The following is a 9,094-nucleotide window of genomic DNA, read 5'->3' on the forward strand; positions in this document are numbered from 1 at the left end:
ATGACACCTTATGTATTTAATGTTTTTTTTTAACAGAGTCCTTTTTTTAATTATGCATTATAATACATTTAAATTTTAAAAATAAGTATTTTTCTTTTTTCTTTTATTTCTTATTTCATATCTTAAAACACTTTTTTCATAACTTGAAATTTTGATAATTCCCCATTTAAAGGCATACTTCTAAATAAACGCTTTGTGGTAAAATAGCATGGTAAGCACTTTGACAAAATTGTGGGAAATGTTTTTGTTGGATCAAAAAGTGTGGTTATGAGCACCATCTGACAAGCTAATGCAGCACAGATTAGGGCTTTAAATGTCACTAAAATGAAGTATTTAAACCTCACAATTTAATGGGAATTGAGGAGCTCAACAAAAGCTCAAAAAGAACCACTCCTTTTCACTAGGCTGGCAAGGGCCTGCCTATTAAAGCATATCACCACAGTGACAGCTTTTGTACCTTTATTTCTGAGAGTGTATACCTGATTTATGTTTGTGTCATAGGTTCAGTGTTTCCCACAGTTTAATTGAGCTTTCAGAAATGTGTATACCTGCAAATCTTCCTTTTTAAACACTGGATAGAATTCTTTACACAGTTTTGTCTCATTTTTCTAAATTTTTAAATGCTTTTTTACGTGCTTGATGATGAAAAAATACCATCACATTTGCACACATACAAGCATGTTCAGCCCAACACACATCACTGCTTTTTTATGTTTAATAAGCTTTCTGATTAATTATTACAGAAAGTGAACAACACGTGAAAAAATGCTTAAAGCAGTTAAATACACTATAACTGATGGCATCTCTGAAGTTTTTATTTGTCTTGAAACCTTCTTCTATCAGTTATTTTTACAATTTATGATGGCATATTGACCGCAGCCATTTGAATCTTTTTGGCATGAGACTTCCGGTCTCATTCACTTCCGTTCATTTTTAGACATTAAAAACTGCTCGTTTCCCTGTTTGATGTTGCAAACCGATATTTCCTTGTTATATTATCTATACTTGGTCTGTATAGTCATGCAAACATTTGTTTATAGAGCAAGTAGTTTGACCGTTTTTTGCTGTTTATTTATACTTCCATAGAACCTACATATCAATATTCTTAACCACACCCATCTTACCGTTAGTTTGCTATGGGGGAATAATGTGCAAAGAAAGCCCTGTTCCAATTAAATATTCTTTTCAGCTAAAGATCTCAGCAATTTCCAGTTTACCCGTATGAGGACCTATGTCTAACTTTTAAAAAAGGTTGATTCATCATGACCTTTTTTGTACCTTAATTTAAGTGTATAATTAAGACATCACATCCTGTTTTTTGGTTCATTTAGATGTCTTTGTTTAGTGTTGAAATTATATTTTAATTAAACTGCATTAAAGTCTATTTGGAGCTGGACCAAGACCTGTCTTCTCAGATGTTTCAGTAACTAGTATGGTCAAAAAGTTCACTAATAAAAAGCATTAAAATATTCACACCAAAGTTTGTTTTAACCCAACCATACCTGCCAAGTGTAAACACACCCTATAAGACCAGTTTCAAAGGACACAATGAAATAAAAGATAGTCATAATGTGCTGCTGATAAACACAAGTTTAATTCTAAAGATAGTTCAATGCTTACGCAGAAGTACTGTACTTGCACTTCAAGAGAAGCCATTTGCTCTTTGTTCGGGGTCATCTGATATTAGAAAGAGCTGTGAGTAATGAATGTGAGTAGTGCATTGCGTCACAAGATAATACCTGGGTCAGGTAAACTGAGATAGTGATGTGAGAGAAATAATCTTAATGACATATCTAGTATAGACTCCTTGGATATATGTGGTAAAAGATATGTGAGTTTATTTAAGAGATACAGTAATCTACCTGTGTGATACTGATACAAAGTGTCATGATGTCTTTTTTGTGCCATTGTTCTGGAACAAAAAGACTATTAAAGGATGGTACAAATAAAGTTTTTATAACGTACAATTTAAGCACAGATTTAAGACAATTTTTTTATTATTAGCAGCAGAACAGCAATTAGCAATACTTAAAATGGCAGATGGTTAAGATTAATACAAAGCTGTAATATACATTTGCATTTTTCCCAATGAAAACTTAGGAGAAAAAGAGTGTTATGAAACAATTGTTTCTGTAACAATCTGAAATATAGGCTATATTGTGGATTTTTAATTGGCCACGTTTCAGGTTATTGGATGTCAGACAATAAATGAAATGTCAGAGATTAAGAACAACACTGAACTCGTCTACTAAGACCGTTCTGTTTAATACAATTGGGGTGGGTGTTTCAAGGGAACCGGTGAAGAGTATGAGTTAATTATTTCAGATGAACCCATGTCTAATGGTATTATAAATTTGTGTCTGGCACCCTCTGGTGGTGAAAAGGCTAAATTGTTCAGAGAAGAAACTCAGAAAACCAAAGCAGCAGAGCTGATAAAGATAACCAGAAAAAAATAGCATGTTGGATGGATTTTTTTTTCAAACGATTATATGCAAGTTAAATGTTAAGTTAAAAACGTTAAAATGGCAGACAAAAGTAACAAGAAAAGATAAGTACATCCAGTTGATAACCTCGTGCCAGCTTTATGACATTTCACATTAGTAATTTCGAACCAACAGAAGGCGCTGTCGGCCGGTAAACCGCTGGAGAAGTCACTCGCGCTGATCCACCAAAAAAAATTATATATATATATATATATATATATATATATATATATATATATATATATATATATATATATATATAATTTATTTTTTTTACATTCAAAAGTTGTCTTTTTCGTCATTTTCTGTTAGCATTTGTTGGTGGAACATTAGCATATATTTATATGAGCTGAAACGAATTGCCATCTGACCTAGTTAGCTGTTGGAAAGTGAGTATTTCCCTTAAGGAAGTTATACAGCATAAATGCGTTAATTTCACGTAGAAATTTGAGCAAACACGGGCTATATTTAACATTACACTACACATTTACTTCTTCGAACTGCCATTAATTCCTATTCCACCAAACATTTCTGGAAAACAAGCTCCTTTACTAACAATGAAAATTTTTGCTGGTCAACCAGCCTTTCAGAGGGCTCTCTGCCTTTAGGCTGGTTTTGGTTAGGATGGGTCCTAACTGTTCAGACAGGCTTTGAAACCTGCGGTAATGACCAGGTTGACCAGCCTGGAAATGGTTAAAACCTTGACTTTTTACAGCAGGGCCGTGAATGAAAATAAACGGTTGTTCTAAATAATTTCTGCAAAGGGGCTAAAGTCTGGAAAGAATACATCTGCGGCTACTGGGCATGTGCACACAAATATACAGTGCCGTAAATTTTGTCACATGGTACAACAAGCCTTAAGCCTACTGTTTTTACATAATGGTGAAGGGTAGGTTTAGGGTTGGGGTAGGGTAAGGCAGGTGTAAACGTTAATAAGACACAAATTAAATAATCATATAAACTTCAGATCGCAGTTAAACCATTCTTAATTTACACTTCTAGTACTAGTAGAGGCTACAATGCCATCATTGTTTAATTGGGAAGTTTTACTTGTGATGTTTTTTTTTTTTTGTTTTTTTTTTAATTAGAAAGAAATAAAAATAAGCTTAATAAGTTCTTGCAGCAATACTTTTTCGCCCTGCTGTTTTCAGCTGTGGCAGCAGGTAAATTAATATGCGGTATAAAAGCTACAGAAAGCTAAACATTTCACTGTCACATGTCACACCTTGAAGCAGTACTGTATGTTCGTGTGCAGCCACACAGCAAAAATGTCACTGGTTTGAGTCCCAGTTGGCGTTCCTGTGTGGAGTTCACATGCACCCCCCTTCCTCTCCACACCCCCCGCATTTGTGTGGGTTTCCACCGGGTGCTCAGGTTTTCCCCACAGTAGATATGCGCTATAGGTGAATTGAATAAACTAAATTGGCCTTAGTGTATGTGTGTGAATGAGAGTGTATGATCGTTTCCTAGTACTGGGTTGCAGCTGGCATCCGCTGCATAAAATATATGCTGGAATAGTTGGCGCCGGTTTAGTTTGCTGTGGTGACCCCTAATTTGTCTGCTTTACTACAAATTAGCTGTGATCAGAGTGGCATCACTGAGAAGTCACTGTAGCCATGACTGGTGTTCCTACTCACCATTCAAAAAGTATTTAACACGTTTTGATGACAAATGCTACTTATCAAGTTCTGCCTCCAGTGTGGAGTGATGTAATATGAGGCTGTAATATTGCCAATGCAACCCAATCCCTAACCCCAACAATTCAAATACCCTGTTGCGAGCATAATCTGACAGGTATGACAAAATGACAGGACACCTGAATGATTTCAGTAGAATGAATATAGCAAAAACTGATATGTTGATAACAAACATCCACACTGCTGAGAGAAATATTTAGATATTTAAATATGTGCTGCACACTTTATTCTAAATTACAAAAAGCATCTGATCTTAGGGATGTGGATATATTTGCACAAACTCTACAGTTTACTGGAATTATGTTGACAAATGAAGTAATTAAAACCACTTTGTTCTGATAGTTTAAATATAATGTGTATTTAAGAATACAGACTCTAGATCTGTCGATGTGAGACTACAGTTTGCTTTAATTCTTTCATTGCATGGCTTTTTATGTGTCTTAAATAGGAAGAATGTCACTTGATTTTTTTGTCTTGATAAATGAAAATCAGTCTATAGACTTTGACAGACAGGCAAACTCGTTTTTCAAGGTTCGTTACAAGCTGTTCACACGTTTGCAATACTAAAAAGAAAAGTGTTTCAAATATGTAAATTCTTTCATACAGCCTTTTAAAATATGATAATTAGCTCACACCTGTCTTGTGAACCGTTTATAAAGCCAACACACTCTGATAGCAGTGTTTTTAGTTTTGGCTCATTACAGTTGCAAACAAAATGACATTAAGCATCGGGTAAAATTTAAATTCGTTTTTGAATATTTCCCAAGTACTAAGAAAAAAGAAATTTGCTTTAAAACATCTCTCGTGTTAAAGCACATTTCTTTCTTTTTTGCCAAGATTACAGTACATAACATTTTACTCTTATTGTTGCAAGATACAAGTATTCAGCTTTAAGTGAAAATTAAAGGCTTTGCACTCTACATTAACAATCTAGGTGCAACGTCTAAAGCGCATGGCACAAAAGCATTAAGGGCATGTCCGAATCCACTTTTGATATTTCAAGGACGGAAACATATGTTTTGCGCCGTGGCGCATGGTCTAACAGGGTTGTGTTTATTCTCTTAAAAAGTTATGGGTGTGTTTTGAGAATAAACCAATCAGAGTCTCATCTCCCATTCCCTTTAAGAGTCAGTTGTGCCATGGTGCATTTGCTATTTACATGGAAAAGGTGTTTGCCGCGACGTGTTGCTATTTTTCAGACCAGCACAACAGTAATTTTCATGATTTTTCCCCACGTTGTTTAAATAGTAAATCTATTAGCGCTATACTTTGTGGACTCATGGGTGTATCGGCCTAGAAACGAGGTGTGTTAAGGCACATTGTTGGAGCGTCGCCATTTTGAGGACCTAAAATAGACTGCGCAATAGACCAGGGGTCTGTTTCCCGAAAAAATGAAGTTACTCACGGGTGATCTATTATAGTACAATGCATCATTTGGGAAATGAACGATGTAGTGACAAGTGTTTGCCAAAACCCATACTTTCTCTGTCGCAGATCCATCATTGAACCACGTTAGTTATAACATAAAAGGCCCTTAATGCTGTTCTAAACGGGGTGGAGTAACAGCTTTCTTAAGAGAAGAACACCATAATTTATTTGTGCAAATGATATTGTTTTACACGCACATTAAAAAAATTCAATATTAGTTTTGGTAAAACACGCACTCATTTTCCATATTAACTGAACTATATGGAAATGGCACATTTGGACCTATGTTTCTTTTACAAATATTATTAAGAATTTTATGAATTCTATTCTAAAACACAAAATCACTTAAAAAAGCTAACACGTATTCTAATCATATATATAAATCATATAAATAAATAAATAAATAATGAGGCTATTTATTAAGAAATAAAATGTAATATTTATTAGGAAATGAAAAAAATCCTACTTTAATAATAATATTAATAATAATGATAATGATGATGACGATTATTATTATTATTATTATTATTAGTAGTAGTAGTAGTAGTAGTAGTATTAAAGTAGAATATATTTTTTTCAATATCTTTTTCAAATTTTTTTTTTAAGTCAACTTTTACTATTTGATACATGTAAACCAATGCAGAAATGTGCTAACCAACAGGCCCATGTCATAACAGTAGGCTACAAATGGTAAAACATTAAGCTACTAAAAATGAAAAGCATTAACGTATGCTGTTTTTTTGTTTTCACAAGCTTTTATTCTGCTTTTAAATAATTCTGCTTTTAAATAATAGGTAACCTATAGCTTTTGCCTAGAGCCACGACTGTATTCCAAATGGCATCTATGTTTTTAAAGTACACTCGGAAGGGAGCACAACTGTAAGCATGAAGATCGCTAAAACTGAACTTTAAAAATTCTTTAAAGCAAATTACACCTAAGAGAGATGACCTTGATGCTTTAAAAAATCATTCCAGGTTTAAATGTTAGACTGTTCTAAACACATAGGGCATGATGGGTATAAGTGGGAACAGAACACAGCCAGGAACTATGTTTCTAACTACTGCTCCAGAGGGGTAGTTGCAAGCACAGAAGTTTACGACGCAGTTAGCGAATGTTCATTGCAACGATGGATTTGGGAAACACCAAATCAACAAACTATGTTGGTAACGACACAACTTGCGACTCTAGCTGGCTAACGATGGTTTTCGGACACGCTTCCCAGCTGAAAGCCTCGCTTACACATTGCTTACACACAGGATGTACAGCAATATACAAACATCTTTACAACTGAAATAGAATTTAAGGAATAAAATATTACAAAAAATATATATTATTTTATACATTAATATAAAAAACACTGCCTCCATGGGTTCATCATCTCGGTGAGCTTTTTCAGTTTATTAATGACAATTTGCATTTGTATAATGCTATTATTAATGTGGCGCAAAACAGCAAAATTAGGGTTGCGTTGGTCTGAAAATAGCAACAAATTGTGCCAAACACGTCTTGCGCCTCATTGCACAATAGGACCCTTAATGTCATTAGATTTAGGAAAGTCACTGGATATCGATGGTTTGTTCTGTTGCCAAATGAAAATTCCAGACAAACTAAAAGAAATAATACTTTATTTTATAGAAATATACAATGCTTTTCACTGACAGATGGAATTGAAGTGGACATTCATGCTTTTTCAGGAATCATGTTTAAGTTTAGTATGAAACAAATCCAACAAACTTGCATCAAACTAATTCAAATGAAATCACCAACTTGCAAAATCCTCATTATGCTCAAGATGTTCCCTCAAAATAATGTTAGATGTGTGTACTTATTTACAATGAGCTGAAACATCTCAATTCTTATTTTTTTTGGGAGACAACTTAATTATTTTATGTTCAATCCACTTAAATTTGTAAAAACGAATTAGCTATTTTCTTTCCAGTACTGGGTTGTGGCTTGAAGGGCATCCACTGCGGAAAACATATGCCCGAATAGTTGGCGGTTGATTCCACTGTGGTGACCCCTGATAAATAAGGGACTAAGCTGAAGGAAAATGAATGAATGAATGAATAAATAAGCTAACTTAATTCCTTTATGTTGTCCCAACACAAATCGATTCCATTCAATTTGAACCCAGCATTTTTTACAGTGTTGTAGATTGAGAGGCTGATTTTGTTTTTGTGATATTTACCAGCTCATGAAAAATGTTTTGTTCCTGCATTGTAAATCAGTATTTCATTAAATATCACATCAGTCATGTGCTAAACAACTACCTATTTAAAATGAGCTGAACCAACACAATTCCTATGTTTTTAGGGGATAACTTCATTGTTTTATGTTCAATCCACTGAAATTTGTAAAAAGGAGTAAGTTAACTTAATCGATTTGTGTTAGGACAACATGAAGGAATTATGTGGAACCCAACATTGCACAGAAATCCTAACATTTTATTATTAGAAAAAAAAGTCACACCGCTCTTAAGAATGTTGCTTAAGTTTATTCTGACATGCCAAGAGATTTTTTTTTTTTCATAATAATGTCATATTTTTCACAAAGGAACAAAGTGAAGGGTTCAGAAAATGTAAAGACTAGAGTGAAAACAGGTGTGGACACAATTCTAATTGAATTATGCATGTGGGAGTTAAACAGTGTATAATTATGATGAGTACAACTTACAAAAGACAATTCAGTGCCAGCAATACTTAAAACAATCACCATCATTCATCATTCAAACACCATTTTACTCAACATGGCCTTCTGCCAAAAGTATAACAATAATGCAGATCAACATTATCAAACCTTTTCAACCAACATCGCATTGCACTTACCTCCATATAAATATATATATTTTTTTAAAACGTGTGACAGAAAGTATTGAACAGCATAACATCTCTAAAAGTACTGTACTGTACTGTAAATACCACATGAGCAAATGTTCTCATTTGACAATTGAGTAGCCCTCACTGGTTTGATCCTGAGATCACTGTCATTAAGGCAGCATTCAATTCATTTAGACGACAGCAGATGTGTACATGGCTAACAGCAGCTAACAAACAAAGGTGGACACAGTTCATATACACTAACATTATGAAAAGGTACTAATGTCTTCTCCTGAAACATCCCAAATGGAAAGCTCAATATCTGATTACAAACAACTGGAGCACTATACTTAAAATTTATTCTTAAATTCATTAAAGTCTTTGTTAAGCGGAAGTTGCTAAGTTTTTTACAGTATGTTGATGTATTTCCAACTGAAAGGGAATCTGCTTAAGTGATGACGTATGGGATACTGCTTCTGGGTTCAAGCCGCTACTCATTTGAATTAAGAAAGTATTTATTTATGACCGCTTTTTAGTCATATCACACATTAAATTGAATTTTATACAAAATCATGGTGCACACAACAGTCTCTGGACTTGCTGCATCACAAACACCAATATTTTAACAATTTAAAAAAAATATTTTTCACTTTCTGGCCATCGAATATT

The sequence above is a fragment of the Danio rerio genome, chromosome 2 (assembly GCF_049306965.1).
Source record: "Danio rerio strain Tuebingen ecotype United States chromosome 2, GRCz12tu, whole genome shotgun sequence".
NCBI classification, from domain to species: Eukaryota; Metazoa; Chordata; class Actinopteri; order Cypriniformes; family Danionidae; genus Danio; species Danio rerio.